Here is a 22,963-nt window from a genome sequence, read left to right on the forward strand (position 1 = left end):
AGCCCTGCTTCTCAGCTGAGGCCAGTGAGAGGTCCATTAGTCAGCAGATAGCCAGTATGTAGCAGCACCGTCATTCAGGCAGCTGAATAGGAGAATTGAGCATCCCACAGTGAAAACGTTGGTGTAAAGAGGCTAGTGTAAGGGGGTATTAAAGCTTTATGGACAGCCCGGGACCAGACCAGAAAACAAACGCTGACAGGACTCCAATCTGGCCTAGAGACGAGGTGAGGAGTGTGAGTATAATTACAGAGGTATTTGGACACTTGCCAGTTTGGCATTCTCATTCACTGCCGTTTTCATGAGGGCTGCATAAGCCCCTGCAAGCTCTGCCATTAACCTTGGGCTGTTTCAAGTCTAGATCAAACTCTGCCTTGATGACTAGTGCAGTTCACAGAGACTAAGGCTGAGATTAGTTTGACATTGGATCCTGACAGTTAAAAACAGTGATAGCAACATATACCTAACCCCCTTAATTCCAATGTAACAGACTATCAAACTGCAAAATCATGACCGTAAAAGGGTGAGTTTAGGGCTAAATCAATTTTATCGATTAACTCGAATGTGTAGTTAACGTTTTGTTAAAATGAAAAATCGGTTTTCTCCTTAACATTCGCCAACACTCCCCACTGGGCTCCCGTAGCTCCGAACGGGCTCATCCCTCCCCCAGCGCGTTTTCCATAGAGATACACAAATTACATGGCAGCGATAGGCACTAACATTAGTTCTTTTCTTAACTAGTCGTTTCATTACTTACTTAACCGCAATCTCCACCAAAATGACGGGCTCAACACATCTACTAAATGCCGCTGATACGACAAGCTGTGACGGAGGTCTGTAGCGGCTTAAACAACTAGCAATCGCCGCTCTGTAGCATGGAGCTCTTCAACGTTTTTTTACCGCTAGTTACTCACCAAAAAACAATACAAACAAAAAAAAAAAAGGTAGGGAAAACACTCAAACCAATTTATATTTCCACACAATTGGCATGAATAATCATAATGGTATACATGCCTCATGTGTGTGCATGTGTTTATCGCCCAGCCCTAGGTGAGATGTACAACAGACCAGAGATGTGACCACCAGACACTCTGTCTGCCTTAGTGTCAACATCAATGATGTGGCCTCAAATTTACCAGCCAAGGAGTTAAACTATAAATAGGGCTGCAACTAATGATCATTTTCATTATTGACCATCTGCTAATTATTTTCTTAACTAAAAGAATTAACATTTTGTCTATAAAATGTCAGAAAATAGTGGAAAATGCCCATTATGCTTTTCCAGAGGTTACGTCTTAAAATGTCTTCCGAGCAACATCCCAAAGCAGAAAGATATTCAGTTTATGATTAAATAAAAACACAGAAAAGCAAATCCCTACATTGGAGATGCTGCAAGCAGAGAATAGAAAAAAACAATACATTATCTAAAATAGTTCCTGATTAACATTTCATTAATTGACTTATTATTAAACCTGAAACAATTAACAGCATAAGTGAGAAAATGATAATCAGATTACAATAGATAATGAAAATAATCAGTTTGCAGGCCTATTTAATAGATTAGCCTAATCGTAGCTCTAAAATATACTATCCTTCTGTCCAGATCACTAAAACCATGTGCTAGGCACTGATTGCCATGTAACCACACTTATGTTTTAATATAATGTTTCATTACAGTTTTAGTGGATGACCAAAGTATGGTGGCCCTTATGGCTAGAGTTCAATTTACTTTTCAGATAATGGGATTAAAAAATATAACGGCTTAAAAAGTATCCTATTTAAGCATGGGCATGACAACCACTTCAAAAATATGGGTCTGAATTTTTCTAAGTATAAATAAATATCCACCTGCAATGACTGAACAGTGAAGTCCCAAGTTAAGTGTACTGGCTGCACTGCTTCTCCCTCTGAGAAGCAGATGTCTCTGTATTTATTTATAACCTTGTGTTCCTGCACTTTAACTCCACTGGTTCCTGACTAACAACAATAACAACCATTTCCCTGTAGTGCTGGAGCATGTTGGCACCGACAGCAGAGCGACTGCTTTAGTGCATGTCCTTGCGTGAGTGTAACGGTTTGGGGGGGTCTGAGGAGTTGGGGGGTGGTGAAGAGTGATGTAGCTGGGATAGATGAAGAGCACACACAGTACAGTAACCTGATCCACAGACTGCAGGATGGGACAGGGAGGGAAGAGTGCTAAGAATAGCATGGAGCCTGACACAAAGAGCGCAGAGTACGCCGCCGCCACCACCCGCAGCAGCAACATTACTCCACTACAGCTTCCAGTGTACTGGCTGCTGTGAGTACACACACACACACACACACACACACACACACACACACACACACACACACACACACACACACACACACACACACACACACACACACACACACACACACACACACACACACACACACACACACACACACACACACACACACACACACACACACACACTATGTGGCTTACAACTACAAACACAAAGGAACCTACTGGAAACCAAGCTCTGGGTGCATCACTGTTTTTAAAAGGTTATATACCAATAGAAATAAAAACAAGTGGATTATGAGCAAGAATATTTTAAATCTACATTAAAGCTGGAGTCTGATGTTTCCTACAATAGGAGGCAGGCAAATCGTGTAACACACAAGGAGGCGCACTATGCTTGCTGCGACAGTAAACAGCTGGTCACGTGGTGTGGTCCTGTATGCCGTCAGGCTAAATGATGGGGGAGGTCTCTCTCAGCTGCACATCCACTCCCAGCCTTCGTCTCCTCCGCCTCCTCCTCCAACTCCCTAATGAGTAGCAAGACAAAGCCAGGCGCATAGGCCCTACTACTGAGACTAGGGGAGAGGGGTAGAGGCAACAATACCCAGCAAAGAGCCTGCCTTCATCAACATGATCTCACACACACACACACACACACACACACACACACACACACACGACCAATTTATGTGCCTGCCAAATATAAATGCCTCGCACTGTGTACGTCAAATCTGTTATATGCCCTAGAAATGTCCAGTTCAATTATTTTCCTGTTGAAAACAAAAAATAAGAAAATTATCATATTCTAACATGTCAGTAATCCAAATTATTGTTTAAAATGATGGAAAATGTATCAGCTGCCTTTTTTTAATGACAAATTATTAACAGGGCTCGAGAGTGCGACAAAATTTGTAAGGCTGCGACTACGATTTTTCCTAGGTTGCACCGGTGCACCTAACGTCCTTGCATCCGCTGCCTCTCCACTAACGAAGCAATGTCGCTTATATCGATATGGTTTAATGTTGCGTTACATGACCCATTCCTTCTGGAAAGCCGTGCCTGTGTTTGGATCTCTCCTCCGCGCAGCCCCGCCCCCATTCACTCACACACGGCAACATGGAGAGACACAGCGCCACCGGTCCAAACTCCCGACATTTGTCTACAGTTTTAATTGTTATTAATACAGATGTATATTGTTAAGTATGACAGGGAAACCTGTATTGGTACCAGTGTTTCCGCTGGTAACTCTCTGTTACTGCGGCCGCCACGGCGAAAAATACATTAGAAGTTAAATGCAACTAGCTTCAGTTCGTTGAGTAATAGCATGTAAGACGGAGCCTGCTGGATCATAGTTCATAAAAATGCAGCGCAGTGACAATACAGACATTTCATAGCCTACACAAGACGGGTGTAATGCCGCTAAAGAGTCAGCCGTTACTCTCTGAATAGCCTAGCATATGCTTCAGCCCATCGCACTCCCCCTGGCTTTCGGTCGCTCTTTTTTTTTTTTTTTTTTTTTTTTTTTTAAAGATTTCGGCCTTTATTTTGATAGGAAAGCTGAAGACATGAAAGGGGAGAGAGAGAGAGGGGGAAAGGGGCATGTAGGAAAAGGCCGCAGGTCGGAGTCAAACCTCTATATTTACCAAAGTTGGTAAATATACCAACTTTGATGCCCGGATAGCTTAGTTCTAAGCTATCCGGGCATCCTCTTTCTCTTTTAATCAGTCTGTTATTGTTGTTGAAAGCTTATGAAGGAGCTTTCTCAGATATATATTTTTTTATATATCCTAGGCTATTTATTTTAGATAACTTTCATTTACATGTGTTGCAGCTGTATATTTTCAAACTGGTAAAGGAAACCCTGTCTTTGCATTTTATTTTAATCACAATCTGTTTTAATAAAAGAGCTTGTGAAAAGTGGCTTTGACTTAAAACTGAACATTTAGCCCACTTTATAAAAAAATACAGAGCTATATATCGTGTATCGCCATTCAGCGTTACGGCGATGCGAGGAAAGATTTGGGTGCACCTAAATTTTGTGCTGGTGCACCTAAATAAAAAAAGTTAGGCGCACCAGTGCAACCAAGGCAAAAAGTTAGTCTGGAGCCCTGATTAATTCAATTTGTTTTTTAATGTAAAAACACCAATACGCTGGTTGAGTTAATTGTTAATGTCTTTATAAATTGAACATTAGGTTTGTGAATGTTATTCAGATTAATTATCCGTTTAAAAACAATCAAAAGATCTGGTAGCGTGTGTTTTTTATGCATTTAATATTTAATGGAACAAAACTTTTATTGGATACAATACTAGATTAACTACTAATGAAAATAATATTTAGTTCCAGCAATAACCCCGGAGTAATATGTAAGCCAGGCCAGTTGTTGAGGTGCACTGTACACAGCATAGACCGGGGTACCCGAGTAAATGCACAAAATAAAGTGCACAAAAATCACAAACGTGCAACTTACTCTTAAAAATATACAAGAAATAAACACAGATAAGCCTTGTCCATTTGTGTTATTTAGCCACAGTCATGAATCATTTTGTCTTAACTGTTTTCTAAATTCAAAAGCATAACATTTCATCCACAGAAATAAGTGCAGCTCTCTTCCTCCAATCACTGGGTCATCTGAATTTACGTATTTCGACATGGACAAACAAACAGCAAGTGACACTGGATGCCTCAAGGCGTCTGTTCACCTCTCACTACCCTAACCCCAGACAGACAAAACACGCCTCCTCCAACCAGAGTGTCTGGCCTTCGTTCCAGTGGTTGTTTGGTTGCATAAATGAGCCAGCCATGTTCCTGGGAAGAGGTGGAGAGGCTCTGGTTCAACCTCCCCCACATGGGAAAAGCATGGGCTACCATTGCAAATGTAAGTAAATGTATGAAGAGGCACAAGACAACTGCTGCAACCAGCCAACCAGCCAACCTTAAGTTGGCCTTTGCTGGTCAAAATTAAACCACCTGGTTAAACTGTCAAAATGGTCATTTTGATGGGAACCTGTGAACCAAATGGTAATGTTCTACCCAATCTATAGCACATGAAGCATACTCTTCAATTTAACTAAGGACAAATCATGTTAGTTTGGCAAAAATACTTCCAGGACACAAAATTTTCAGGCTTAATTCATAATAATCCAAGCATTAGACTGTTGTAAGACCCAGAGATAATGTACTTGATGTGTCCTAAATGTGTTTTCTTATGCAAGAGTGAGTGCTGAAGTGCTGAGTGTTTCACAGCATTAGCCATTACTAAAAAGCTTCCATAAAAAAAGGAATAGAACTACATTTTCAAGGGAGAGGCTTAGGGCATGGCATGCACACAAATCAAAAGCTAGGGATGCACCGATGCCCCTTTTTTCACTTAAAAGGCACTTAATATTTTTGAGTGATGATATTTTAAGCAATAAAAATGTTGCATTTTCCAAAAATTAAACCAAACTTTTATTGTATATTATTGCTCTTCAATAAAACAAAAAGTACTTCTTATCCGATTACTCGATTTATGATGGACTAATCGGTAGCTGCAACCCTAGTTTCGACGTCTTCTCAATGTACAGACTCCCAGCAATCACCACATCAGAGAAACCCTGCTTCCAAAGCTGCTTTGTGAAAAAGCACATCAGCAGCCTGTTGCCCGAAAACTTCACCACTGATATTTGGAGTAGCGCCGTTAGTCCAATGTCTCTCATCATTTTAACGGGCATAATATTTCAAACTGCTCTGTCCGCATGCGGTTTCAACACAGCGGCGTTTTAACAACCACAGTGGAACTCTGTAAATAGCGACTTTTTTTCACCAACAGGCTGAAACGAAAGCTCTCAGTGTGTAGTCTAACCGTTTTAATGGTTATAGTTTGCCAAGTCTTTAAATTTGGACAAAATCTTAAACTTGAACTTAGCCGCTGGCATAAACAAACCATCCTCTGCTGGATTGGTAAATCCACATGGGTACTTAATATGCACACGTATGACGTCATCAGACTTTGCGTTCTTCATTCTTTCTAAACTTCACTCAGTATTTTGATATTAGGAATTAGGATTTATTTTATTGACACTAGCCCGGGGGAAATGTCCAGGCCCAGGCACTGCACTTTGAATAGAAAAAAAGGCATGGTAATTTGAAAATACTGCTTTGTTCTAATTGACAACAATATCAGAGAAGGCCAAAATGTATGAAAACACCCTCGAACCCCAGAGGGATTATTAAGTACTCATATCAGTACTCAGTATCAGCAAGTACCCAAATGTAAGTACTTGATCTTAAAAAAAGTGGTATCTGTGCATCCCTATCAAAAGCCTCATAAAATAGCCTAATGTTTGTACACCAAGGGCATAAATAGGGTCAACTTTACTGGCAGCAAAATAAGGCTCAGCTCACAGAAACACGCCCATTAAATTTGTCCGAGAGCCTTAGAAAACCTACTACCACAGCTCTGAATGTAGGTTAATGATCAGATACCCAAGCAGCGGGTAAGAACAATGAAGCCTTCACTGCTTATTATGGGTTAAAAAGGAGGGGAGAGGGAATGCGGGAAGGATTAGAGCAAAGGTTAGGACCTAGGCGTGGGTTTCGTTGTATTATTTCCACCACAGTAAAAAGCTCACATGACTGGACCAAACACTGGGGAACTGTTGCCGTTCAACTTTCAAGGAAACAATATCAAGATATTGGTATTATATAAAACTAGACGATGGTACCAATCATGTCATGGTAGCTAGCATGTCGGGAAGGTGGCCAAATAATGCTCTAAAAGTTAGGCTAAATTATGGCGAGGGAAAAACTAAACATGGACATTTTCAGTTCTTGCAGAGAACTTTCCAAATGTCAAAAGGTTGGTGCATCCCACCACACAGCAGCTTAAAAAGGCATTTTTCTCTTGTTTGCTAAGGGACAGAATTGATGAGGAGTAGGGTTGGGTACCGAAACTCTGTGCCAATAGGGAACCGGTGCCGACGTAAACGGTAGTAACGAGACCGAATAAGAACGAAAGTTTTGGTGCTAGGCCTGTCGCAATAGTCAATAAACCGAGTTATCGCACGATAAAAAAAAATGAGCTCGATAATTTTTACGGCCGCGATAATTTCCATTTGCATGCTTGTTTGTTTTCCTCGTCTCTCTCTACCAGAGAGACTGAAGGACCACTCTTGGTTCCTTAGCGTAACGAGGAGTGAACCCTCTTGTCAGTCGCATGGTCTTTGTGTGGGCGGGACTCCAGGCCGAGAGAGAGAGACAGAAAAACGGTAGTTGAGAGTTGGAGCAGGGTTTCCCGCAGCACTTTGCAGTTAAGGCGCCGTCAAAAAAATATATGAGCGATATCCACCGTGTTACTCGGCGTCCCGTTTTCTTCCTTTCATTCCAAACCACACAACTGACAACCTGCAGGTGGAGGCGGTGGAGACGGGCTCGGACATACACGCCGCTGGACTTGTCCGTCTCGCAAGCGGTTTCAGGAAAGTGGCTGCATGTGTCCGACAATGCACAGAACATTAACGGTAGTGTGGAAAAGTATGTCAGAGGTGTGTGTGCGTGTGTGCGTGTGTGTGTGTGTGTGTGTGTGGGCCCACCGCCACGAAGCTCCGACCTGAAGAGGAGCAGAAGCCGTACCTTCGCCAAAATGAAGACTAAAAAACAGAACTATTTTGGTACTTACTGGCCATGTGCCATACAGATAGATTTAATTTATTAATTATATATTATTTAAATTTAATATTTAGTGTTAAATAATTGTAAAATGTAGTACAGAGTCTGTAGTCTGAGAACTTACGTGTCACAAACGGCAATCCCACAACTGTACATCAGCGTGAAAGACGACATACTAAAGGAGATCAAAGACATATTGTGGATATTTAAAATGTCTTCCAGTTCCAGTGTTAAATATTTTTTAGAAATAAAAGTATATTGATCTTTGAAAAGGTGTACCTGCATTATTATGCCATTATCATTATATTAGATGCAAATGGTCTATCGATGACAATATTATCGTTTATCGCAATAATTTCTGGGACAATTTATCGTCCAGCAAAATTTGTTATCGTGACAGGCCTATTTGGTGCCTCATTTCGGTGCTCGACTTTACACTACACCTGACAGCATGTAACGTTAGCCTACCTTTAGCTAGCAGCTGGATTAATCACGGTTAAAATGCTGACAGCTAACATTAAACCGTGTAAAGTGTGACTGTATTTCACTGTGGAGGACTTCAACAGCAGGATGTAACAGTCCGCTCTGCAGCGCAGCAGCTGCCGTTGTCGCAATTCATAGATATACAGTATGTTTATATGGTCGGAATTAAACAACACAGAGGGTGCGTTCACTCGCAGCTGCCATTGTCGGAATTAAACACAGATTCACTTAAAACAGGTAGCCTCGTGGTGCATTCACAGTAATTGTAAAATACCCTTTTCCCATCTGGGGTTCAACAGCAATTTACTGGTGAAATAAGTTATTGTTATTACATTATTATTATTAAATCTTTAATTTTGACCATGGCCTTAGCAATAAACAAGTCACTGACTGTTGTTTACTACCCTTATTTTTTTTCTTCTTCTTCTTTTTTTTTTTTTAAACTTTATTGAAAAGTACCGGTTCAGGCACCGGTACCGTTTTAAAAGTATCGATTTAGCACCAGAATCGAAAAAAACAAAAACGATACCCAACCCTAATGAGGAGGCACATTCACGCAATACAAGTCAATGGAGAGCGGAGAGTTGTTTTCCCCTCCGGTGGGTGTGGCTTTCTATCATATTACTCAAGGTCTGTCTTAATGTGGTCTCTTGGAGGGATTTTTATCAGTTTCGCAAGTGGTAAAAAAATGGTTAAATGGTGCACCAAATCTACCAAATCTGTGTAACAAATGGTAACAACCCAAAAACTGCTGCAACAACTTTGTCCCTAAAACTACACACACGATTCTAAAACAAAAACACATCTCTAACAAGGTGTCACAACCTTAAGGTATCCCCAATCTACTGGGTTCCATATGAGCAACTAGCAGGCCTCCAACTGAAAAAAATAAACAATTGAGGGAAATGTTTTGTCAGTTTTCATCATGACATTAAAGACATGACTCCATCTACACCTGCCACATCCTATTAGGCTTGATGAGATGTCTATCTGATCACAGGCGCGACACGTGTGCCTGAGCTGCAGTGCCAGAGTAAGCCTTGTCAGGCCCAGGTTGTAAAGGTTGAAACAGCGTCTCCGACTTTAGACTGGAAGGAATACTGACTAACAAGCAAACAAAGTCTTTCATCAACAGTTATGCAGCATGAAGATTAGTAGCAGTTACATTTCAGTGTATTCACCTTTGGGCTTTAAGATAATACAGAAACAAGTCATTCTCTCTACAGAGCACACTCAGCAGGTTAAGTTCTACTACTTTATTGTTCACATTAATAATAAAATTGTCAACACACAGGTTAAACTTCTCCTAGTGTTCTTGTTGCACAATGCAACTGACCAAAAAGATCATTTGTCAATTAAGCAGTATATACTCACTACTAGAGAAGAAAACAAAGTGAGAAACTCCATTTTAAACTGGTAAATATCAGCCCAGCTTTTCATTTAGCAATAAATAATATAGGCTTCATTTACAATACATTATTCATTCACAAAGAAAATTGGTGTCTTTAAAGGTAGGATTTTTCCAGATTTTTTTAATTAAGGCATTAAGATCAATTTCGAAAAGATGCTTTTTTTATTCCTCTTTTTAGTCAACTTTAGCATGGGTGTGTAAACTTATGCAAGCCACTGTAGCTTAGATTTAGTGAAATTAATAAATTATGTCATAGGGCTACAACTTGTGATTATTTTCTTTCTATTTTTTTTTATTAACAGACTGATCGTTATCTTGAGTCTATAAAGCGGCAGAAAAAATGTGAAAATGCTGATCACAAAAGTGACGTCTCCAATTTTCAATCACAGAAAACTAAGAAAAGCACCAAATATTCACATATGAAAAGCTGGAAATGCTGATTATTTTTTGCCACTTTTGCTTGACACTACAGTGTAAATTCACAGTAAAAGAGAAGAATATTCCCATGCCCAGAAGTAACAAATCATACGCAGCAACCATTTCCAGCCACACCAGCATTTCAGCATTGATGTATTTCTATAGTCAACACTGCATCAGAACCAGCATATTGAGATTTTGATTTTTAAGTATTCCATTTAAAACATGAACTTGTGTGGGGCTAAAAAGGACAGGATCCCAGGTGCTGTCAAAGAGAGGAGCTTCTGTGTCAAAGAGGAATTTAACACTTGATTGCTGTGAATATTCACTATATGGGGAGTTTGAGCTTTTGCCTTCCTTTTGCCATCTTCCAATACCTTCATTATAAAACATGAGACCATGGATGCAATTTGTTCCAACTGCTATTGATGATCTTAACACTTACATAAAGTATTACAGAATGGACAGTTGGTCTGACATCCTCCCATTTAACAATAAAGTGCACCAAGTGTATCAAGACACAATAAACACCATTTAAGATACAAAAGTAACCTCCTACTTTGTGATTTCAGATTATTTGTTGCTGGGACTGCTAATACTGGCAAACACTAATCTATCCCAGTATACTAACCCTGGTCTAAATATTTGGCCAAAAATGTCAAACTTGTATTGGTCAACAAATAAATGCATGATGTAGTAGTAGTAGGCTGGAGGGCTTTTACGGTGATGCAGCAGTAGCCACAATACTAAATTGTTATGGTATCATAGCCACTAAGGGCCAACTCTGTTCTCCCTCTTGACAAAAAAGGCATTTAAAAAATATCCAAAACTAGATTCAGAGCAACCTTTAGTTAGAAAAGGCCAGAAACAGAGGAATGCTGTCATCTGGAAATGAGAAAACGTACGACCAGTTGGGAAACAATTACTCCCACGTTACTCAACGGGATTATGCAGCCATGCACATATTCTTTGTTACATCATGATAATACTAATATACAAACATCACCTCATCTTTTTCCACCGCTGCTTTTTTCATTGCACTGACAACACAACTCCTGTTTAATTTATTTTAAAGCAATCTACTTTATCCAGGATATTGAGACATTTGAACTAGGACTGTGCTCGATTGAAGAAATTCTTAGTCAACTAACAATCATTCAATTGTATCGACTAATCGATTAGTTGATTTAATCGACAGATCTGTGAATCTAAGTTTCTCCGCAAAGAGTCATGCAAAAGCACCACTTTAATTCTTGTGTTTACCAGAGATGTGCTTGTACGTTTCTTGGAAATAAGTCATTCAGCATGAAAAAAAGCATAAAACATGACTAATAGACTAAAGAAATCTAAGTTGACAAAGACCAAAACGACCGATTAGTCGACTTATCGACTAAGAGGGACCAGCCCTAATTTCAACTCCTTTCTCTCTGACTTTCGAGACTATTTAAAATTCTATTTTAAATGTTAATGAGTTTTGGTTTTATTATATTCAATGTTTCAAATTAACCTACGCTTGAAATTTTAACCTAAAACACAACTGAAATAGTTTGCATTCCTTTAAACTGTAAAGTAATATATGAACACAATTAAACATGTTCAACACACTGTTGCTTCATTTATTCAATGTTTGTTTCCAATTTCTAATAAATGTCTGTAAAGCACTTTGGAACAGCCTTGTGTATGGGCTATATAAATAAATGTTCCTTGCCTTACTACTGCATATGGATTAATTACATTTAACTGAACAAAAATATAATGCTATAAAGTTGGTTTAGAATATAGTTAAGTTATATTTCATTACAATCCATTGCGCACTACATGTAGCTACATGCCAACGCCAAGAAAAGCAGTAATCTTGGCTGCCCACGTTAATTTCTCCCAAATTTCGGATCATATTCCTGCTGGAACATGTCCGTGTTTTACTACTGTGAGTCCATTCAGCTTGACAGATATCACACATAGCTAATGAACAATTCCAGATGCATAACACTACTTTATTATATTTTGTGCCAAAATATCGACAAAAACATTTTGGTCAAGGGAGCTCGATTAGATAGCTAACCACCGCTAAGGAAACTCCAGCACAGAGACGGCACCTTAGGATACGTAAAACAGGTGATTTAACGTTACAGCTCATTTTACATACAGTTTAGCTACAAAACAATACGCTCGGGGAACATTACTACGTTTCTTTCATGTTGGTTTTGAGCGGTATGCATGCCCACTAACCTGGAGAACATTTTAAACAGTAAGTGAATACAGCTTGTCGCAGGAATAAGTCGTCTCCTGCAGCGGGGAGTGAGGCAGTAGGACCGCAGGGTGTGCTAGCTTCTGGGGTCTGATAAACAATAAATTCATCAAAATTCTGTGCGCACAACGCTATTTTCCAAGCTACTGTAGCTGTCATATTCTACGGTTTCATGGTAAAAACAGCAGTCAAGGCTTTCGTCCGTTTGTCACTCTGCCTGAGGAGAATCTGTTGTACTCGCGCTGTTTATTTGGTTGTCATGACTTGGTGAGTGATTGATGTCCTGTCACTGTTCCAGTTGCTCACCCTCAGAGGGGCGAGAGAGAGGACGACCATTCGGTTGAGTTCAGTGGAGCAGACAGCTCTGTAGTCGTGTGATTATGACATCACATGAATTATGACATGATGAGATATCTATCTATCCATCTATCCAACACTGCCTTAAATACGTGTGGCATAGCATGCCGCAAACAGCATGGCTATTTAACCATAACACTGTCAATAATTAACCACATTTGACCACAATTTAAAAAAACAATTTAGTTAAAAAGGTTTAATAATTCTACACAAAAAAGGGATGTAACAAAGCCAATGAAAAGACATGCACAGACGTTTTCCTGTGAATTAAATACTCAACCTATTTTGCAGCAAGAAGGTCCTTGGCCCTCTGAAAGCATCACTGTAAGAGCCAGAGTAAACAGGATATGATCGCTTTCTTTGGCATCAGCAAAGTATAGCAGCCCAGCAATGAAGAAACCAAACCACATGCCAATTGTCAAATTGTAACCCCCCCTGTAACTATCAACGCACACTTTTATCTCTCTCACCGCTCATTCATAAAAAGGAAACTTTAAGGGCTCATTAATAATTAAAAACCTAGAATGTTGTAATATTACAACATTATAGGTTTTAGGTTTTTAATTATTAATGAGCCCTTAAAGTTTCCTTTTTATGAATTGTCATGCTGTATTCCCTGCAGGAAGGTCACAGACTCAAAATATCAGTCTTTAAAAAAGGACATGGTGGATTATTGAGGCAACATCAACAGTTACACACCGAGATACTACATTTAAAACGTACCAAACAAAAACAACGTTCTGCACACATTTAGCTGCTGGCAAAGGCTAGCACATGTTGTGTAATCAGGAGGCTCCACCCTCTTCACACAAAGACATACACACATTTGCTGGGCCTGTGGAAGACGCAGATACCTGGCTAATGGAGCCAACTGCAGATGCCAGGCTAGAGGCACTTCCTATCAGAAACGGCACTAGTGCTTTTACAGTCTTGTTTGAACTGCAACACAATAAATGTGGTATACAACGTGAGGTAAAAGTGATACAGAGCAGAATTTAAGCTGGCTCCTTGTATTGTGGGATTTTTTTGTTTAATTCATTACAACCTTTCCAACCGAGTTAGAAGGAATAAGGGCTGGGTCGGTTTCTGGTTTTGCCTGTCCGGTCTGGGGTACGAGCTTAAACCAGTTTGATTACAGGGTTTCCCCATGGTTTTTAAGAGCACTTAGGTGCAAATGAAGACGTATGCTAATTTGCATGTTGGTGACGTCATTTCACAATTATTTACATAAAGCTTAGTGGTTGTTGGTTGCAATGAGGAAGAGATCACTAAAGCAAAACTTGGAGGAGCAGTTTGTCACTAAAATTAGAATAGCTGGTCCACCTTAAAAAAGGTCAGCCCACCTTAAGTTAGTGAGCCTGTGCTGAAGTTGTTGCAAGCTCTGTGGCTAACTCCCTTCACTTTAACCAGCAACTAGCAAGCAAGACCGACTTGGGAGTTGTAGCTTTTATTCACTAGAGATAAACTGTACACAGACTGCACGGTTACGTGTCCAGATGCTTCAGCTGTCGCTGTGTGCGCAACATGCATTGTGTGTTGTGGCTGTGACACGGTTTGTGACGTTTGTACACAAACCATCATGTGGCACGTGTGCAGAAGAGAACAAGCTTCTCATGCGTTGGCACGTCCAGATGCTCTCAACCTTGTTTTTACGTTCATATGCTTAGGCAGTGCACAAAATCGCTTAGGCATGTGCGGTATCATTGCAGGGAAAGCCTGGATTTTATGCAAACCGGCTAAACCAGTATTTATCATTTTGACATGTGCTGACGGCATCACATCGCTACATCCAACTTGTATTGCATTAGTAATAAGCAACATGACAACGGTATTAACATAATATGATGTCAGTTTTATTAGCAGACTAATGGAGCCACTAGTGTTTAACAGGCAGTGCGCAATTTACTGCCAAGCCTAGGCCGGCAACATGACGGTGGAAGGGGGAGATGCGTTGCGTTTGTGCACGTTGTTGACTATAGCAACTCCAAGTCAGCCAGCGCAAACCCCCAGCGCTAGGTCAGGCCCTGGCTGAATTTAAGTTGCTATACCGCAAACTGAAGGTCTGTCTCCGGACCACCACTGCAAAATGAACATAACGCAAACACTGCATGTGTGGACTCTGTTGCGGTGGGTGGCATGCCGGTCATTTGTTGACATTAGTGGTCTCCAATTTCTAGCTAACATTATCTAGTGTTGCAAACGGTTGGTGCTGGGTTTCAGGAGCACACATTAATATCACATCCTATGGATTTTCTTAGGAAAAAAACCTTTACAGTCCTTTACATAGAAATCAGTCCACAGGCTGTTAGGCAATCAAGAAAGTCAGGGATGGTCAAATTTTTTTAAGTTACGATACAATCTGTTCACCCATTGGCAATGAAAAGCGATAAATACATGTAAAAACAATTTGTACACTGCTCCAAGCCTAGAAGGTATCTTAAACAAAAAGGAGGAGAAGAGTAAAATAAAAACTCTGGCCGTTTTGAGGGGGGATTCCCTGAAGATACTGCCTTGGTGTGATCACTCAAAGCAAAAAAGAGGAACTGCTTTCATAGTATGTTAAAAGGACAAGACTTTCACAGCTTTATTAACGCCAGAATTCATAACAGGCCCGTGTTGCTGATGAAGTGCTGCAAGATGGCAGAAGGATTAGACCTAGAAGACAAAATATAAGTCCAAGCATCTCATAGCCAGCTAAACTAAGCCTCTCATGAGAAAGGTCCTTAGCACAAAGGGCGCCAACTTTACGAGTCATCTTATGATTCACGTGAAAAAAAAGAGCCCAAACACAGCTGACGACCTGCATGTGGAGGTGGTGGAGACAGGCTCGGTAATACACGCCGCGGGTCACTGTGGACTTGTGTCCCTCCTGCAAGTGGTTTTAGGAAAGTGGCTGCGTGTCCATGACAATATACAGAACATCAACACCGGTACAAGCCAACAGCTGTCCGTAGACACTGAGTGCGGAAAGTGTGTCAGAGCCTCCCAGACGGGTGAAGCGAGACAGTTTCCTGCGTGTCGGTCAACGGTTAATGACCGGTCAACATTTATTTTCAGTGTGCTTTCTTTTGGAAGGCTGGCTGCCATAAATTGCCACTTACTAGCTAATTAATTAGCCTGAGGTAAAAGCTAGCTATAAGTAAACAGAAGTGACGTGGTGGCTGGCGTCTGGTGTGTGCGCCAGTGTTTGTGTGGGAGTGTTAATTTCGGACCCTGCATCCACCTCTGTGACTTATTGTGAAGGTCACTTACCTACCCTGACACCTCTTATTTTCCTTACGTTTAATTACTTAATATACCATCCAAAAATGTGTGATGCACAAAACCTTTGATTTGGACATATCCATCAGGCCCATTTAGGTATGCAACAAACTAGTTACCTATTAGGCACAAAGGCAAATGAATAAAAAAAATAAAACAATAAGACGGCATTATGTCTTATCCACTCATCCTGAAAACTGAAAAACAAATCAATTGTGATGAAAAACTAATCTATCCCAAATGAAAAAGAAAACTCATAAAGCAAGACAGACGAACAAAATATTTCAAACTGACCAAATCGACTTTTTGGCTGAATGTCAAAGTTTTTTTTAGACTAGCACCATAGCAGGGCTGCAACAAGCATGTTCCATCAGTAATTTATCCAGTTTTTCGATTAATTGATTAAGCTAACCATTTTACTACTAAAATACAATTATGTCAAGGAACATGAATGAAAGGCTTTCAAAATGACTCAAGTCTATCTATTAGCCAAAAAATTAACTATTTGTGTAGGGAAAAAAAAAAAAAAAAATTGGTAAAGATTTTGTCACAATTGAGTAGCTGGTTTCTATATACACATTAAAAACCTGATAGTTATGCAATCTCATTCATAGGACAACAATAAAAGCGCATTCGCGTAACGATGACCGGTGTAACAGTAAACCACGGTAAAAATGTTGACGATAACAATTACCGTTTCACGGGGGGCACTCAGCCTCATAGAACAGCAGCTTGTGAAATTGACAGTCATCAGTCAAGGTCACCCAATATCTGGTCATTGGCTATTGTTAAATTCACCCCATACATGTAGTGGGCATGGAGATTTAATGGTGGCATTAGCCAGTTGGCCATGACAGTCAAAGACACATACTTTGAAAGCAATGTTTGCATTGCAAAAAACTGTATGGTGATATATTATCAAATCTCATGTCCTTTTTCCTCAACGTGGTTGAATATTGAGAACTTTTCATAAACTTATCATGGACACTTACAGAGTACCTAATGAGAACGACCCCAAAAACATGTTTGGTAAAGTTGGAGAATTTGATTACACTGTCACATTAACAAAAAGCATGCTAATCGCACCACATACAATTAACTTCAAACTGGCTGGGTGTGCAGACCATCAACCTTGACATCAGGCACCATGCTTGCACCTGATGTGCATATATTGTGCTAATAAAAGAAGAATAAAGATACATTTTTAAAAAGCAGTCTATAATCTCTTTACTGCAAGGGCTATGACAAGCAACATTTTTGTTTATTGTAGTAGCTAAATAAAAAAGGTACTAAAACAAATGTTAGCGGGCTGTTAGCGGGACTACTCAACAAACTCTCACATAACATTATGTATTACTATGTCATAACATAATTTGAAGTTTTGCTCTCCTCAAATATCTTAATTGCTGTCGAGTTTTTGAAACAATAAATATCAAAGTAACAAGATTATTTAAAAAGCCCTTTGTAATTATAGCACCGGTGCATTTCCTGGTCATCCAGGACTACATTTAACAGCTAGTCCTGTTCTTTAGATTAGTCATGTCAAAACATGACGTGTCATGGAAGTGAAAGTGCCCAAGTTTTCATTTAACCCAAAGTACATTACCTCAGTCAATGTTATCGATTAGTTTCTCCTCTCTGGTTTTAGGTATGATTAAGAGTGAAATGACTAAGTGTAGTTTGTAGTTTCTGTTACTCTCCGTCTTCCATGGTAATTTGACAACCTTGCCATCGGCTTTTAAAAAAAGACTTTATGCAAAACTCTGTGAGAACACGTGGCAACTAATTATATAAAAAACACAGACTGATGCCACCACCCAATCATCACTTCAAGGTGAATTTAACAATAGCAAATGGCCAAATATTGATTGGCTTTGACTTTGAAGCCAATTTCCAATTTTCTTTTGAAGGTATGTAGATCTGTTGCATTAAAACACCCCTTGTGGCTGATAATGCCTTAAGCGACTGGTGAAATGCTAATTTTACATAAATAAACGGTTAAAATGCTGACAGCTAATCGGTCTAACGTGTGGCTGTATTTCACTCAAAAGGATTCCAACACTGGGACCTACAACAGTCGGCAGATAAAGACAAAGAGTAGCTGCACCATGGCCACTGCCGCTGTCAGGAGTTGTCAATTGACCCTTCGCTAAGCCATGCCCGAAAACCGCCACAGGCCAATCGTGTCTTAGCAACCGTAACTAGGCACGGGAGGTCTGTCAAGCTTTCGAGCAAGGGAAACATGCCGAAGCGTTGTGCCTATGGATTGTACAAATCCGATACCCGGTATATCCTAAAAGTTTGGACGGGGGGGGTCGAATTTTTTCCCTTCCCGAAACCTAAAATCCAAGGGGAGAAATGCCGGGTGTGGATCATGCAGTGTGGAGGCCCCGTTCACATCTAAATGTCGACAAGATTAACAAAAAGGCAAGAACACGCTAATGTTAGCTAGCTAGCCAACTCAGCACAGCATTGCTTGGAAATAATGACTGTTCTTTGTTCATAATGCATATGTTTGAACGTAAACAGGGCTCCAGACTAACTTTCTTCACTAGGAGCACAGTGGCCCCCAACTGAACATTTTAGGGGCACAACCAGAAAATTTAGGGGCACACACTGTAAATCAACATGCTCAAATATTCACATTTTTACTAATTTCCACTGTATTACTAATAAATACTTTGATAATAGATGCAGAAATTACAATGTGCTGTTTCAAATTTAGTGTCACTTTTGAAGATGCAACAAAAGAGAAGGTAAACTGACTGACTGTGTGTGTGTGTGTGTGTGTGTGTGTGTGTATATATATATTTTACTGTCATGACAGCGATGGGGCTGTCAATTTACCTTCTACCTTCAGTTTACCTTCTACCTTCTCTTTTTTTTTTTTATATAAATAAAAATTTGTATTACTTTTTAGCCTGTTTTATTTTCATCATGACCGTTTTTAATTGCGCTTTAATGTTTCACGTAAAGCACTTTGAATTGCATTGTTGCTGAAAGGTGCTGTAGAAATAAAGTTGCCTTGCCTTACAACCTCAGCCTGTCAGTCAGCCACCAGGGCACAGAAACCACCGTTGTTCCTGCTCGTCTCCGAGGAAGTGTAACATCAACAGCACTGCGACCACTTTCGGTTCGTAGTTTGCATCATCTGTAGCTCTGCGTGTGTGCGAGTCTGTGTGTTTGTGTCAGAGCTCTGCTCTCTGTCAATTTTCAGAGAGGACAGATAAGCCCGCACTTACGCGCTCTCAGGTACCGAAATTTCAACGATTAACGTGTAAAATAAAAGGGGGCAAATTTACTGGTCGCACATGTGCGACTGGATGTAAAATTCAGTCGCACACTCTCAAATTTTGGTCGCAAAATGTGACCATTTGGTCGCAGTCTGGAGCCCTGGTAAAATAAGATGATTAAAGGCAAGACGGAGGCTCACTGATATATTTCAGCATTTTGTTAATCCACGGCCTACCCGAGTACCCCAATCCGATCGCGGCTCTCCCGGTGTTGGTTCTAAGGAGGGAATGTTATCATTGCAAAGTGGTCAGGCTAATGTCTTGTGTTTATTCCACAAGATTTATGGATAAGATGTTTGATTTATAACTATTAGATTATTTTCAAATTTCACTTACCCTGCTGTGCATGAACATAGCTGTTGTTAATTTGTGTTTTCCCATTTGAATGGTCAGCGTATGAGGCGGCTGCTGCTTGCGCTGGGACCTAGGCTTTAGCTTCAATTTTGATGAAATTATTCTCTAATCGGTTGCATATTATGTCGTGGATATATCCCTCGAATGCATACTGCAGTCCCTTTTGTCTTGCTCGCTCAGATATTTCACCTGTTCGCCAAAAATGACTATTTATCTCCTTGGGAATGTCTGACACCGGTGCATACATACTGTAATCATAGACAGTATATAAGAATGGACCAACAGATCCCGTTGGTCTGGACGGAGACCAGCGAAGGCTATTAGAAGCACTTTTCCGGTGATCTCTTCCTTTACTGCGCAGCCTCCAACTGAGAGAGACGACGTAAATGTGACGTGAGCAACGTATCTGAAAGTTTTAAGTCTTCTGGTAGCTGTGACAAGAGAAATCTCAATCATTCCCAATCTTGCAGAAACGGAGAGTGTAGGTATATGTAAGGAGATAACATAGGCACAGGCTAATTATTGCTAACTAAAATGCTAGTTAACATTAGTAATTAAACCTAAACAGCTAATGTAAGTCGAAACTGCCTGCGAGCTTCTCCTGTACAATACGGTAATTCCTCTACTATGTGACACAATCGTTAGCCTATTTTTACAAAAACGTCTGCTACGGAGCCATAACGTGAGATACAAGGTAATGGAGCCTTTTATACATTGTCGTGTTTCTTTAGAAATAAACAATGGACAAATAAGAGTCTTTAAACGCTTCAGATGTAAAGTTATTCGTTGTCAAGTGACGTCAAAATGAATGCTAGTCAGTGGAATGCTAATGGGAGGTGATCGCTTTGTAGCATCAAAATGGCGCCATAGGAGGTTTGAGTTCTGAAGCGAAGCTTACCCCCTTGACTGTAAGAGAGACGACGTCACGACCTTCTACTTCCGGTACATGGGACCTATCTTTCGAAAAAAATATGAACGAGGGTCAATGGAGAGATAATTATTTTTTGATCCCGTTTGAATTGAGCCATGGATTACAAATATGATGTTCGTCAATTTAAAACATTATTTTTCAACCGAAGAAAGTCTCAGTTTATTGTTAAACTGTTGAAATATAAGACTGTGAAAATACGTAATTAGAAAGACTACAAACTTCATGGATGACGTCTCTCTGAAGCTACGATGTCTCGGTGTATCGTACCGGGGATGTAACGTTACTCTAATGAGAAGAGGATCTCGCTTGTTCTTTTGCTTCTCTGCTGAAAACACTTGACTGGATAAAACACAGCAGTTAAGATAACGTTACATGTGTTGTGGAACAGAGCTAAGCTAGCTAGCTGTGAGGTAGATTGTGTGAAACAGGAGATGTAGTCCACTGAGTGGATTCACACAAAACTAAGTGGTACTACGACAAAACCTACGGGTAACAGACTTTCTTCGGTTGAAAAATTATCTTTTAAATTGACAAACATCATATTTGTAATCCATGGCTCAATTCAAAACGGGATCAAAAAATAATTTGCTTCTCGCCGTTCACTACCGTTCATATTTTTTCCGAGTTTAGGTCCCATGAGGTCCACCGGAAGGGGGTGGGACTTCGGCTCTCTATAGACGTGCCAGGCGAGAAAGCTAGTACTCCTCTGCCATCTAATGGTTCTTCTTTTCGTCGTTTAACGGCAATTGACTGGTGAAATAAGTTGTTGTTATTGGTTATTATTACATTTTAAATAAAGCATTTCAATTTGATATGGCCTTACCGACAAATAAGCTGTTCTTTAATGTCTTAATTTTTTAAAGTATCAGATCGGGCGCTGGCACGGTTTTAAAAGTATTGTTTTAGCTCCGGTTCTAACAGAAATATTTTCACATCAACATAATTAGCTTGTTATCTTGTGACCATTGAGTTAATGAAATAATCATTCAGCGATCATGACATGTTTTCGGATGTATTGTTGACAAACCCCTTTTTTTCTTTAGCGTAATTTCTTGGTGATCACAAGTAGTGCTCTGCAACGGAAAGGCTAACTGTTCTGTCGTGATCACAAAAGGAACAAACCTTGTACTGTTGAGATAAGATTTTATTTTAGAAATTTTTCAAAAGAAAACATTAAAAATAGTAACCCCCTGCTTGTCTATTCATGGCAATTCCAGCAAGGTCCTGCATTTTTAGGCTCTCTGCCTTACAAAAGACCTTCAATATATTGCATATCTGACAAATGCTGTTGTATTTATTCATCCTATTTGAATACAGTGTTTGTAATATTCAAATAATCTACAATTTCTGTTTTTATTATTATTATAAGATTATATTGTTCATATATTCATGTTTGTCTTATGTATTAAAACTCCATGGCAAAATATTTCTCTTCCCTCTCAATATTAATAGTACATAAAAAAATATATGCATGAGGTGAATAGCATTTTAAATACTTGTAATTTGCCTGTGGTGCATTTGAGATTTTTATAAGCTTAATTTGAGTGTATATAAATGTCTACAAAAAAGCTCTTTCACTTTAGGTATTTAAAATGTAAGGTCGACGTTTTGTTGGCTCAGAGCGCGCGTTACACGGACAGCCATCTAAAACAGGCAGCTTTTGTATCAGGCAACACACCCCCAAGATGTCACAGTCATTGGCTGGGAGGCGCAAGCTCCTGGTTATTCAAGCTAACGTTATGCTAGTTCATTGTATACATTTAGCAAAACATAACTATATACGTACATTAGATTTATACTAGCTATTATCCCAACAACTGCGCTGGTTGAACATAAACGGTGGCGTTGGCTAGATAATTGCAGACAACACCACCCACCTCACGGTAATGTCGCTCGTGCTTGTCTTCAATGACCAGCCAGCAATATGTTGTTGAGCGCTAAAACGTGTGGTTAGTAAACATAACGAGTTACGGTATAAATGTCCTGAAATGCGTTGCACGAGTAAATGTGTTGTGCAACGTTTCGGTTACTCTGTGGCCAACATAAAGGATATTTCAGTTTCTTGTTTTAATGGCAATATTTAACACGAGAGCACAGCACAGCCCGAGACAAAAGCTCACTGCAGCCCCTTCACTGCCCTCACAACGTTCCCCCCTCCCCAGCGCTTGATCAAGCTAGCTAGCAAGCTCGTTTCCAGCCCGACATAGCCTCACTAGCTGGGGTTAACCCAGCTCACTCTGCTTCGTCCCGACATTTTCCTAGTGGCTTTCTGTTCTCTCGCTAAAAGAC

At 40.0% G+C, this 22,963-nt stretch overlaps 1 protein-coding gene across 4 annotated transcripts in view; it reads right to left on the reverse strand.

Moving 5' to 3' along the window:
- Positions 1–22,963, reverse strand: part of ankrd12 (ankyrin repeat domain 12) — a 49,476-nt gene that overhangs the window by 26,044 nt on the left and 469 nt on the right. The window lies entirely within an intron of this gene.

The sequence above is a fragment of the Perca flavescens genome, chromosome 12 (genome assembly GCF_004354835.1).
Source record: "Perca flavescens isolate YP-PL-M2 chromosome 12, PFLA_1.0, whole genome shotgun sequence".
In the NCBI taxonomy this organism is placed as follows: Eukaryota; Metazoa; Chordata; class Actinopteri; order Perciformes; family Percidae; genus Perca; species Perca flavescens.